The sequence below is a fragment of the Sceloporus undulatus genome, chromosome 2 (assembly GCF_019175285.1).
Source record: "Sceloporus undulatus isolate JIND9_A2432 ecotype Alabama chromosome 2, SceUnd_v1.1, whole genome shotgun sequence".
Classification (NCBI taxonomy): Eukaryota; Metazoa; Chordata; class Lepidosauria; order Squamata; family Phrynosomatidae; genus Sceloporus; species Sceloporus undulatus.
The window spans coordinates 61356633-61370076 of record NC_056523.1 but is presented as its reverse complement, the minus strand read 5'-3'; the positions used below and the strand labels follow the sequence as shown (position 1 = coordinate 61370076).

The following is a 13444-nucleotide window of genomic DNA, read 5'->3' as shown; positions in this document are numbered from 1 at the left end:
CACTGCGCCACCAGGGCTCCATTGATCCAGACAGCTACACTTCATTTCTTTAACTTCAGCTAAACTTCATTTCTTTAACATTTTCCCCAATTTTAAAAAGCAAAAGGTATTCAAGAAAGTTACCTGGCTCTGTCAAAGTATTTCCCATTGTAGGCCATACCACATGCAGCACCAAGTCCTTGGCCAAGTGATCCAGTAGCCACATCAGTGAATGCTTGTTTCTAAAAACAAGAGGGGAACAGTATAAAACCAATATGTCACAAATGCCAAGACTCTGAAGAGTCATTTGCACACTTATTTAGAGCCATGATGGTGAACCTATGGCATACGTGCCATGGGTGGCACATGACACCATTTTGCCAAAACAGGCATGCATGCACCCATTGCTCCTCCTGCCTGCCATTTCCAGGTCTTCAGCTGCCTCTTGGAGACAGCTAGAAGCTGGAAAATGGCACTGGGGAGAAGGAGCCACAGGTGCGCACCTCTGGCTCCTCCTCCCTGCCTTCTCCTGGCTTCCAGCTGCCTCTCTGACACAGCTGGAAGCCAAGAAAGGGGTGCTTGGGAGAAGGAGCCACAGGCGTGCACCCATTGCTCCTCCTCCCAGATGTTTTAGTTTGGGCACATGGCCCAGAAAAGGTTCACCATGACTGTTTTGGAGTATGGACTGCATGTTGAAGTTTGATAATAATCTACCACCAATACATTTAATGCAGCAAAGCAACATTCAAGCCTCTGTCTCTCTAGAGTGATTTATGAAACCCAATTTTTGAGTGAATTAGCCCTTTATATGGTTCAGGTCCTTCTAGAACAAAGACTCAAACGTTGGAATCTGAGACTTACTAGGATCAGATCAAGCACTCGTTTGGAACTCTTGAACAAGTAATTAATTTGCTTGTACAAAATAAAGCAATTGTGCAAATAAGAAGTTTTGCATCTCACTAATCCTAACCTACAAAGCTCTGAAATGCAAAACCTACAAGTACAATATCAGTGATTGCTTGTCTCAAAGAACAAAAAATGCATCAGTACATAACAAACAAGAGTGACTACCTTACTAACATTAGGATTTCAAGTCTTTTGCACATGATTAAAATATATGTAGTTCCATTTTCTGCCATTAAATAGGGACTGTTACATTGAACATATTCCTACACTCTAATGAATTAGGAATGTATCCCAAAATATGTTCTGAACTTACTGTACATTACAATTGCTTTGAACTCATTAGGGGTGTATGCAAAGCAACACAAAAACCGGTGTGTCTGGCAACCTTCCCTCTAAATAGCTGTCAAAACAAACACACTCACTACAACAGGCAGCTGTACCTGTGTTTCTCCTCTCACCACAAAGATCAGACTCCATGTCCACTTCCATCAGCTTCTGGAACTGAAATAACCTAGTAAATTGTGTTAATGTGGACTGGGGCTGTTTATATGGGCAGTTAATGTAATTAGCCTACATTTTTGAGAAAAACGCACACCTCTGTTGAACGTCTCATCACGTTTCAGCTCTGGGAACACATTCGATCTGTACCCCCTGGAACCATGGAACACATTAAAACGTTCTGAGAACCCGATTGGAAACATACGTGCGGTAACTCAAAGGTTCCGTCTCATCACGTGATAAACGTCTCAGAACTCAGTGCATAACTCCCTGGCTCTCAACATTAATGCCATGTACAAGCCTGCCTCAAGGAGAAATTCAGTTAAATGAAATACTATTAATGATATTACAGCACATATTTAAAATATTTTAACTAATTTAATTATTATTTAAATCAAATCATGTCATACATGCTGTAGAGGGGGTGTCTGAAATTTATTGAACCGGGCACTCTGTCAGTCTCTCCCATCCAATACTAAGCACAGCGATTCTGCCTAACTCCAGATCGGCAGAGATTTTCACACGGGGAATGGGATTGTCTCCCCCATTCTTCCTACCCATGAAAGTGATAGCCAAATCCCTTTCACTGAAAGCAGGCTAAAACCACCAGCCGTCATGAATACAGTTTTCCATATTACAAAAGATGGAATATGTCTGAAAGCACTTTTCAGCCCGCTTTCAGTGAAAGTTATTGCGTTATCACTTTCACTCATGCTCTCAGTCACTGAAGTGGTTCATGGTGTTTGCGAGTGAAAGTGGTTCATGCAATCACTTTCACTCAACTTCCTGCTGGGTCATTGCCGGGCCATTTGTGAAGTCTTCCTGAGGGACAATTATGCTTCATCCTAAGTAGAATCTCCAGTTTCTAGTGCCTTTAGGAATTTAGGCTATTACCTTACACAAATGATTCAAACAGATTATATTATAACTAAAAGAGTGTTATTTGGGTGGCTATTGCCTGAAGCGCATTACACAAACTGTTGACTGGGCTAAGCAAGTGAAGGAGGTGTGCCATTATTTCATGTGGCTACCTGACATCTGAAATGTCTAGAAATGCAATGAGTATCTTTTACAGAATAAAAGTCATTTTTACATTAGGCCCCATCTGTAAGGAACCACGAGCTTAAGATGCGCTTAGGTTTGGTAAGAAAATGTCAATTAAAACTGAACTTTAACATAGTGCTATAAAATAGGGGGGGGTGTCCCATAGTTTTCCCAGTCAAAGTCATCAATCGTATACCTTATTTTTAAAAAGAAGTGAGAAAGAAACCAAAACCAGGAATTACATGAAATAAACAATAAAAAGGTTAACAATTTACAAAGTCTTTCTCTTACAGAATTTAAATCTTTAAGAAAAAAATTGTGCTTCTATTTTTTTTACATTGAAAATTCTATACTCCATTTTTTCCATTTTCATACAAAGCGGAGAAAAAAGAATATTTCTTGAATATTTCATCCCCACCCACCCCTCACTTCCATTCTTTGCTGGCAGTGTTAAAGAGAAATACTGAACAACAATATAATGCTGGCTGCCCGCATGGCAAATTTGTATGCCCCTCTCACACTATGAAGGAACAAACTTTCCTCACTTCTTGGGCATGGTTTTTATTATTTCAGAGTGGGGGAATAACAATCTAACGCATAAGCGGTGCAGAAAATCAGTACAAAATACATTCAGAAGTGAATCCTAACAAATGTTTTCCCAAAAGCCCATTTGTCAAGGTGCTACGAACCACGTGTGCAAATCAACTCTCCAGCATAACATAATATTCTCTCAGACTGGTAACGATTAGCACAGCAGTTTCTCTACAGGCATACTGAAAATACGGAAAAACCTAAGATCACGAAAAAAACTAGCTATCACAAAAGACTAAAGCATTGTTTTCATGCTATTTGGTTTACAATAATGAAACACACACCTGGGAGCTTAGTACGTTACGTTGCATTAAATCAGATGATATGACATTTCTGTAGGTGAAAATTATCTCTAAGGAATACTTACAATATTATCAGGGATTAAATAGTAAAATAATCAGTCATACAACAGGCTTTAAAACTCTTAAGTCACAGTATTTGGTGGATCTTCTTTCCATCTTTGTCAGAATAAGCCTTTTGCTTTATCACATGTGAAATTACAACCAGCAGATCCATGCTGTTTTCTGGTCCAGAGAGGCTCCTTCACCAACAGGGTTCCATTATGGTAGGGATAATTCCACTTGAGCACCCTGCCCTACATCGCCTTGGTAGGCATGCAGTAACTTCTTGTTCTACACACTGAGCTAGGCACTACCAATGTAACAGGACATCTTATTACTTTCACTTCCTTAACCAAATTTCCAATTACGCAGCAGCAATAATAACAATTTCTTTTTAAAATGAGGCCATGAGAGAAACATAAAATGCAAAATATGTGCCTCTTTCTACGCCAGATTAAACTTCAAAGATAGTATAAAATTATTTTTGAGGGGGGCTGTAATTCCTGGAAATGTATTAGTTTTTCAACCATTATATAAATGCATCTGGTGGTTGAGCAACTGCAATGCAGAAAAACATTTTTCCACATTCTAATACGAATGCATAAAAGTTAATCTGAAAACTTAAATTGATAGGCTCCTTGTCATAGCATTATTGGGAGCGATTATAGTCTATTCTGAAATCGGGTAAGGCTTAACACCACTGGCCAAAAAATTAATTACAGTCTAATTACGATAAGATGGTACGAAATATTTGTTCCAAAAAGAAATAAAATCATCTGGCCTGCTCTCATGCCGATAGTAGTTAAGAATAGCCTCAGTGAGACACATAATAGCACCTTTCACCTCTTGTTTCAACCGCTCACCCAGCTTCCCCAGACCTTACCTTGTCGACACTGGAATGCGATTGAGCAATCTAGTAAGAGTCCCCAAAGCTGCAATGTGTCCTACTAAGAGAATTACTTTCTAATAACAAGATGGTAAAAAAGTTTTGGAACCAAATGGGCTGCAGACTGTACGAGTTCTTCCAAAAGAATATTGTCAATATTGGTTCCACAAGAATATTTTCTACAACAAGCCTCACAATATCATAGATAGTTGGAATACGATATTATGATTACAGAGCAAGACTGTAAAAAGGACTTAGCTGTGATTCTGTGGCAGCACAAAACAGCGAATGTAGAATGATATAATTGCCTCCAGAGTAGATTTGTGTGTGGTGTGTGTGTGTGTGTTCATGTTGCCTTTCATTTGCGTGACCTCATGAATTCATATGATTTTCCTAGCAAGGAATACTCGAATGGTTTGCAAGCCTTCCCCTAAAAAACAGGTACGTTGCGGCTCTCATCCAAGTACTAACCAAGCTGACCCTGTTTAGCTTCAAAAACCGATGGAGGTGGGTATTAAGGTTTTTAGCACCCAGAAACATTAGTAATTTAAAAGAGAATTGTTAAAGCCCTTGGTATCCACTGGGCTTTGTTCCAGGACCCCTAGGAACCAAACTTGGTTGCTCAAATCGTGGCACATAAAATGGAATCCTTTAAAGATGGCAAAATCAAATTTGCTTTAAGAATGATCGTTTTTAGAATATTTCAACCGTGGATGTTGAATCCATGAATAAATAACCATGATATGGAGGGCCACTGTAGATATATTGTTCCATAATCACTAAAGCTATTGAATAAAGATTTCCATTAAAAGCCCACAACCTTCAGGTACTGAAACATTCCCCACTATTAAGAGTTGGCGTCAAACACTCAATCTCGTTCTCTCCCTATAAGAACACAAGCTTAATGAAACTGCTTTAAATAACAAATAAGACAATTGCTTATTTGGGTAGAACTTGGGTTACTTCTGACTGATTAATAGCTAAAACATTATATAAACACATTACTAGAATAAAAGGGTAAGTTTCTATGTATTTTCCTTTCGGAACAAAGCATCCGCATCATTTATGGCTCCCATAAGGCTACTGACCTGCATAACCAATAATTACCATATCCCATCAAACCAATTCAATAATGTCGTTGCACAACTTCTCCACTGTTCAGGAAATTTAACTAACTAACTAACTCTTGTAATTCCATAACCATTGACTAAAAGAGTACACGTTCAAAATCCTGCTGGGCATCAGTTAGTAATTTTTCCATAGTCTTATGTACTAGATTTTTCCATTGTTTATTTGCTACTCATATTTTTATTTGTTTAAACCCTGCCTACATAAAATGGTCTCAGGGTGCTTCAATCATTCAACAAAAACTTTAAAACCATACAATAATTTAATAACTAAACAATTAACATCATAGGTAAAGAGGTTTCAATATTAAAATATTTAAACTGTCACCATTTCGGTATGTAATGAGGCCCAAAGTCTGTGAAAATGCCAAAAAAATGCCAAACGTGGGTCCGACAGCTGAGAGGACCCCTCCCAACCCAACACAGTGTATGAACTCACTGGTGCGACACAGAGGAGAAATATCCCCATATCGAGGTCTCAGCCACGGAAGCTTTCCAACTAACTAGACTGTTGACTTGCCTCCCCCTTCCCTTACATCATACCTCGTACTGATATTGAAATCGTTATCTATGATTGCTTCCCGCCCTCCCCCCTCTCCTTATAAGACGACCATTTTCACCAATCTGCCCGAAATGTTTTTCTTTTACTATTTGGTGGAATGTTTTATTTCTTGTTGTTTAATTTTTTTAAGGGTTAATTGACCTTTTTTATTGGGGGAGAGGGGGGGCTCTGGGCTTTTACTGTATTTCTTATGTTGTTTTTTGCTGTTCCACTTTGCTTCTTTGGAAGGCTATAAATAAATACTACTCTTATTGTATATTTTGTAGTATTAAAATGTATGGTACACCAGTGCAATTCCTCAGACCGGCATTACTCTATGTGTAGCCAATCAGCAGTTAAGGTGCGCATTCGCACTAGGTAAAGCACAGCTTCTTCAAGGCAGACACACATAAACTATATACGTGGGAAATTGGGAGGCTAGTGGGGATACAGGGCGAAAGGGGTGGCAAATGCACCCCTTTTGCCCCATGGAGGCTGCAGCAACAAACATGCACTCCACGAGGCAAAAAGACCCCTCCTGACGGGTTTCTTTTTCTGCCACGGAGTGCCAGGCATGCGCACATGGAACGAACATCGTGCAGTGCGCGCCACATGACAACCATATGCACACACCATGAAGGCGCACACCAGATGGCACCTGGCCAAAGGGTCCATGTGGCAGATGCTCTGCTCCCTGGCCCTCTTTGCACCGGTCTTTACTGGGCCTTAAACGAGATGAGCCTCACCCCCTACTGTGGAACACGACCAATACTTTGTCGGGGAAAGGCTTACTTATTTTTAATGGGGTAGGCAGGCATGGACCCTGTGGGCACAGTTACAGGTGGATCGAAGAGTCTCCCAAGCTGTTTCACTCTCTGTCGGTCTGCATCCCCATCCGGCAGTTAACAAACCTGGAACACGAGCTGTCAGTCCACAGAGCCCATCTATTGGGATTCAGCTTCAGTTTTGGCCCCATCCAGTCATTGCAGCATCCAGGTACTGTCCAACTGCATAGCCCCAATTTTCCATGACAAGGAGAAATAGTTTCAACATATTGACAGCATCCTGCCCCGAATCTCCTATTTCATCCAACAGCTTAATTAATTATTGAACAGATGGGAAAAGAGAACCCTTGGCCTAGAATCCCAAGCTCTCCATGAACCAGCCTTCATAAGAATAGACCATTGCAGAATAGTGCCTTCCTACTCCCATTCCATAGATCCAGTCCAAAAGATACCATGATCAATGATTAAAAAGCTGCTGAAGATTAGAAAAACAAACAGGATTCTCTTCCCCTGCTTTCCCCAAGTAGGTAATAAATCAGAGCAACTAAAGCCTAATAATAAGATTATTTATATTCCCACCTCTCCCTACAGATCGAGCAGGTTCAACATATAGTCAAGACACAAATTCATGTCCCTAGGGGGCCCTCCCACCATTATTAAATAAATCGTTTTTCGCCATTCTAATAAGCGTGGGGGCGTTTTGGTTAGGCGTGGGCTATCCTCTTGGGGGTCCGTCTGGTAAGGCCCACGGAGAGACCTTTTTGACTGCTTTTAGGGTGTCTGGGTGGTCATACAATTGGAGTGACGAGGAAGTCCTCTGGAGCTGTAGCTATCTGGCTCTGGGCTGGGGTAGATCACCTTGAGGATCTGAGAGTCGGTGGGTCGTAGGGAGAGGCCCCGCAAGTAACCTGGATCCAACCATGTAGGACTTAAGTTACCCACCTTAACTGTGCCCAAAACATAATTGTCCAGGAGCATTTTAGAACAGACTATAGTTGAATTTGGATTTCCCAGCAACAAGACCGCTGCCATATTTTGGACTATGAAGTTTCTGAATTTGGCACAAGGGTAGCTCATGTAAGCGGTTGCAGAAATCAAATGGAGGTTCCAGTGCATTACCATGCTTCTAGCCCCCGGTCCAGGTAGGGTCGCAGGTGCAACTTGGCTGAAATAGACTAAAATGTCCAAGATCAGTTTTCCTCCTAAAGTGCTAATTTCCCCTACCTTAACCAAAAGGGGTATTGTAATAGGGCAGTAGTATAATCAAAATATAATAATATAATAATTTGTATTCCGCTTTTTCCCAAAGGAATCAAAACGGATTCCAAAGTCATTAAAACACCAACAGTTAAAATTCAATTAAAAAACCCCAAAACCCAACCTCCCCCAATCAAAAAATAGGATCACCCATAAAAAGAGATAAACATCCACATTTAAACTGTCCAATGGGAAACACTAACATTTGGGAAGATTAGCGCAAGAATGGGGATGGGGATGGTATCATCATTTTTGATATCGGAACAATACAGGTATCATATAGGGGAGGCAATCAATGGATCTAACCCTTGGAAGACCTGCTGGAAGCAATCCAGCTTAAGCCTTTTTAATGGCTTCCAAGTGGTAACATGCGATCTCATCCGGCAGGCCATCCAGCCTAAACAGCTGAGAAGTCCTCTGGTCACCTTGAAAGTCTAGTCTCTTAGTGTAGCAGATTCCCCGAGGACGAAGTGGGGTGGGGTGGATTGTAATGAAGTAGGCGTTCCCACAAGTAGTCAGGATCCAACTACCAGGGATCCTGAGTCCAGGGGGTCTTTCTTCAGGTTAGGTGCACCACCACAACTGAACTCCCCCTGAAATACTGAGCATTCACCACACCCTGGACCTGCCCAATTAATCAAGTCCTGCTATATTTTATCAGCCAAAGGAGCAAGGGTCACTACTGTACAAGGTAGTGGATTGAAAGTGCTTCAGATATCTTGTCCGCATCTCTAGCCTGAGCAACTGGAACTGATCGATGAAAATTGACCTGATGGTCAGTTTTCCTCCTTAGCTCTGTAGTAAGGTGTGATCAAGTTCAAAAGCAAATACAAAGAACGTTCTCCTCAAAGTACCTAGCAATTTTTTCAAGCAGATAGTCCATGGGTTGCATACTTATCTCTCTGGGCCGACATCCAAATGCTCCACACCATTTGAAATAATCATACTGGATGAAAGCTCACAATACAAGCCTACTTGGATAGTAAGTTGTAGTAGTAGGGCCTGCCTCACGTGCTACATAGTAGGCACACAAACAGTCTTGATTTCCAATCATATTTCTCTGAGACCTACACTAGGGTTGCCATAATCCCGCTGGTGGGCGGGACTTTCCCAGTTTTTGGGCGGGGCCACATGGTCCCGCCCCGGTTTTGGGCCCGCCCCCTGGATTTCGCCCACCCCTGGGCTGAGGGGAGTATTCCCTCCCTGCCTTAGCCCCCCCATCACCACACAGAGGAGGGCAGGCCCGGCCTGGGAAACCTCCTTGGGAGGAGTATCCCCTCCCGGCCTTAGCCCCGCCCCTGGTCGCCACAGCAGCAAGGGCGGGGCGAAGGCCGGGAGGGCAGCCTCCCGGGGAGATTCCCCCCCGCCTTAGCCCCCGCCCCCGTCACCACAGCAGCGAGGGCAGGCCCAGCCTGGGGAAAGCCCCCTGGAGGAGTATTCCCTCCCGGCCTTAGCCCCGCCCCGTCGCCACAGCAGCAAGGGCGGGGCGAAGCCGGGAGGGCAAGCCTCCCGGGAGGATATTCCTCCCCCCCTTAGCCCCCCGCCCCCGTCACCAGCAGCGAGGGCAGGGCCCAGGTCCGGGACTCCTATTCCAATGCAGGACACAAAAAATTGGTGTCCTACATTTGAAAATTTGTCCTACTACATTTGTCCGGACCTATGGCAACCCTACCTACACCAGCTGCAGCCAGGGAGATTTTCATACCAGGGCCAGTTCAGCAATAATCGCGAGATGGAAAGCTAACACAAAAAGTAGGGGTACAAGCGCTGGTATTTTCTCAGTCATGCAATCATGTTATTTGTGACAGTACCATATAATAGCGTGATTGTATTCTCAACATCCATAATGAATCGTTAGTACACTGGAATTGATTGTTTCATACATGCAGCATTTTGGTGCACGTCTGTGAAATCATGTTTGCATCCCGCACAGAAAAAAAGACAACAAAATAAAATTTTTTCCTTCACCACATTGTTTTTAATCAATTAATACACAAGTGTTGGCCCCATACCTCAAAAAAGACTGAAATCCACTGCAAAACCAAACCTGGCAAGGAGAACAGATTGCTCCCGCAATGCTTTCTGGGTATCCCTTGCTGCTTCTACAATACATGAATGAAGTGCGATTAACTTTTGCACTCTCACATCATGCTTTCATTTGTTGCTATTGGAAGCCATTCATGGGTTTCTCCATGAATAGTTTTGTTGCTGGCAGCATTCCGGTTCTTACCGGGATAAATCCTGGATAAGCGTGACGTCATCTGAAAATCTTCCATGCAATCGCACATTTAGCCGGGATTATGTCTTTTTCTTCCTCCCCCTTTCCCCCTGGTCTGATAATGTCCCTAGCTGTTGTCCAGCTTTCTTTATGCCTGTAGGTTTTCTGAAACGAAGATGAATTGCAGGATCCCTACACTGCAATGGGCACTTAGAGAGTGATTTGTATTCATAGTCCTTTCCACCTCTCCATTCCGTAGTGAGCCCAAGGCCTTGATAGAGTTGGCCGCACCCTGTCAGCTGGAAAATCCCCAAAGCATTCAAGAATACTTCAAATTCATAAGTCAGTGGTTCTCAAACATGAGGCAAGACCCGGGAAGGGGGGAGAAAGTTGCTCAAGTGGGCCACGAGACTTGGATGCAATACTGAATTTACTTAAAATTGTTCTTATTTGGAAAATGTTATTTCCTCCTTATAAAATAGTAAAGCATGAATAATATAATATGCAAATGAAAATGGCACAACACTAATAAAACAGAATATTTTTATTCATATACTACATCAAGTGGAAAAGGGATGCATTGTCTGCATGTAGATGTAAAGGGAGCGTCCCAAAGGTGAAATGTTTGAACACCACTGCCATAAAGGTCTCTGGGGACAGACCATTTTTAATAGACCCCACCTCTATTAATGTCACATTTACCTAGCAACCATGAATAACCTCTTTGACTATTTCCACTTCAAATATTAATAATAATAATAATAATAATAATAATAATAATAATTAATAATTTATTTATATCCCGCCCCTTTGAGGTCATCGGGGTGGCTAACAATAAAAAATACAATAACAATTATATCAAAATCTACTTCCCTCCCCCTTAAAAAGTATTAAATCAATTATTATTAAAACCAACAAATTAAAAACAACATAACGCATACACACCATACAAAACAGACAAAAACAACAAGGCAAACTGTGCAGCATTCCACTCAAATTTCCAGAGAGAACCTTAGGGACTCTCATGAGAAGAGGGTTCCTGAGGCTGGGATTATCTATCCAGGAAAGGCTGCAGAAGTGATCCGTCTTGACAGCCTTTTTAAAGCTGTCATAAAGATGTCAGTTGATGGATCTCGTCCGGCAGGTCGTTCCATAATCAGCGGGCGACAACAGAAAACCCCTCTGGGGAGTAGCCGAAAGCCTGTATCTTGAGCTGCAGCAAATTCCTCCCAGAGGACCGGAATGTGCGGGAGGAATATGGGAGGAGGTGGTCCCTGAGATAGTTTGGACCCAAGCCATTTAGGGCTTTAAAGGTGATAACCAACACCTTGTACTGGGCCCGGAAACTAATGGGCAGCCAGTGGAGGGACTTTAATACCGGAGTAATATGGTCCCTCTTCGATGTTCCTGACACTACCTGGCCGCCAATTCTGCACTAATTGCAGTTTCCGAATCAGCAAAAGGGTAGCCCCATGTAGAGCGCATTACAGAAATCTAGACGTGAGGTTACCAGCGTGTACAATAGTCTCGAGATCCTTGCTTCCAAAAAGGGCGCAGTTGGCGTATCAGCCGAAGCTGATAACAGGCGCTCCTGACTGTCGCATTTACCTGATTTGTCTCAGGAGCGACGAGTCAAGGAGCACCCCCAGACGGCGAACACAGTCACTGGAGGAGAGTGTGACCCCCATCCAGAACGGGGGATTGCAACCCGATTCTTGGTTTAGGGGCTGCTACCGTGAGCACCTCCGTCTTGTCCGCATCAGTTTCAATCTGTTTTTTCCTCATCCAGCCCATTACTACTGCCCGAAGACATTCATTGAGAGAAGAGATGCCATCAGAATTTGAGGCCGACGAACGAGACATGGAGAAATAGATCTGGGTGTCATCCAGCGTACTGATAACACCAGCTCCATAACTCCGAATCATCTCACACAGCGGCTTCATATAGGTGTTAAATAACATCGGGGACAGTATAGCACCCTGTGGTAACCCCACAGGTGAGCTCCCTTTTTACGGAGCAGCTGTCCCCGACAGCACCCTCTGGGACCTGCCCGAGAGGAAGGCCGAACCACTGCAATGCAGTGCCTCCGATACCTAACCCAGTCAGGCGGTCCGAGGATGCCATGATCTATTGTGTCGAAAGCCACTGAGAGGTCTAGGAGCACCAACAGGTCACACTACCCCTGTCGATGCTCAAACGCAAATCGTCGGTCAAGGCAACCATGGCAGTCTCAACCCAAAGCCTGTCCTGAAGCCAGTTTGAAATGGGTCTAGATAATCGGTTTCATCCAAGCAAGCTTGGAGTTGAGAGCAAACCGCCCTCTCGATCACCTTGCTCAAAAATGGTAGTAAAGAGACTGGCCTGTAATTATTCATATCCAGGGGGTCAAGGGAAGTTTTTTTTCAGAAGTGTCTTAACAGCCGCTTCCTTCAAACAAGGTGGAAATGTCCTTCCTGAAGGACACATTGATGATATCCATAAGGAAACTCCTAATGCATCCCCCCCGGACGCCAGCCATGATGGGGCAAGGGGTCGAGAGGGCAAGTTGTTTCCCTCCTCACCCTACCAAGGAGCTTGTCCACGTCACAGTACTCACAGATTGCAGCTGATCCAGAATAACTTCATCGACGGAGTCCTCGGGACACCTTGCCTATAGTTTCTGTTGAAATATTGGCGTCTAAGTTGGCTCTTATCTGAGAGATTTTATCTACAAAGAAGTTATTAAATGCGTCGGCAGCAGGCCATCGTTGGGTTAAGTAAAGGATTTGGCGCAGGGATACCTGCGTCAGCTCCCTCACCACCCTAAACAGCTCTGCGTGGATGAGACTCTGCAGATGCAATACGTGTAGAGAGGAAGGATCTCTTCGCTGCACGTATTGCCTCCCGATAGGACCAAAGAAAGTTCCTATGGCGAGTTCTGTCAGATAAGAGTCAAGTCTTCCGCCACTGTGCTCTAGTCTTGTCCAAGCCGCTTCATATCCTAAGCTCTGGTGTATACCATGGCTTACGGTTTGAAGCGGAATGGCAAGGAGCTTGGGAGCGATCGTGTCGATAGCCCTGGGGAGATCAGTATCTCCAATTTCTTTTTTGAAAATAGCAATTTCTGGTTGGAATTGGCATACAAAAACGACTAGCCGTTCTGTTCACTGGGGTGCTATGTATGATATAAGAGTAGTCCTCAGATTTTACTTAGCACACAAGAGTTAAACCACGAATAAATCAAGTGGCAGTAAAAATTCAATTGCTATAAATTAAATTAATGTCCTCTAG

General features: G+C 43.2%; 1 protein-coding gene across 1 annotated transcript in view; it reads right to left on the bottom strand.

The window, feature by feature from the left end:
• The window catches only part of FGD3 (FYVE, RhoGEF and PH domain containing 3), a 122357-nt gene that overhangs the window by 107967 nt on the left and 946 nt on the right, over positions 1-13444 (bottom strand). The gene's annotated exons all lie outside the window — the stretch shown is intronic.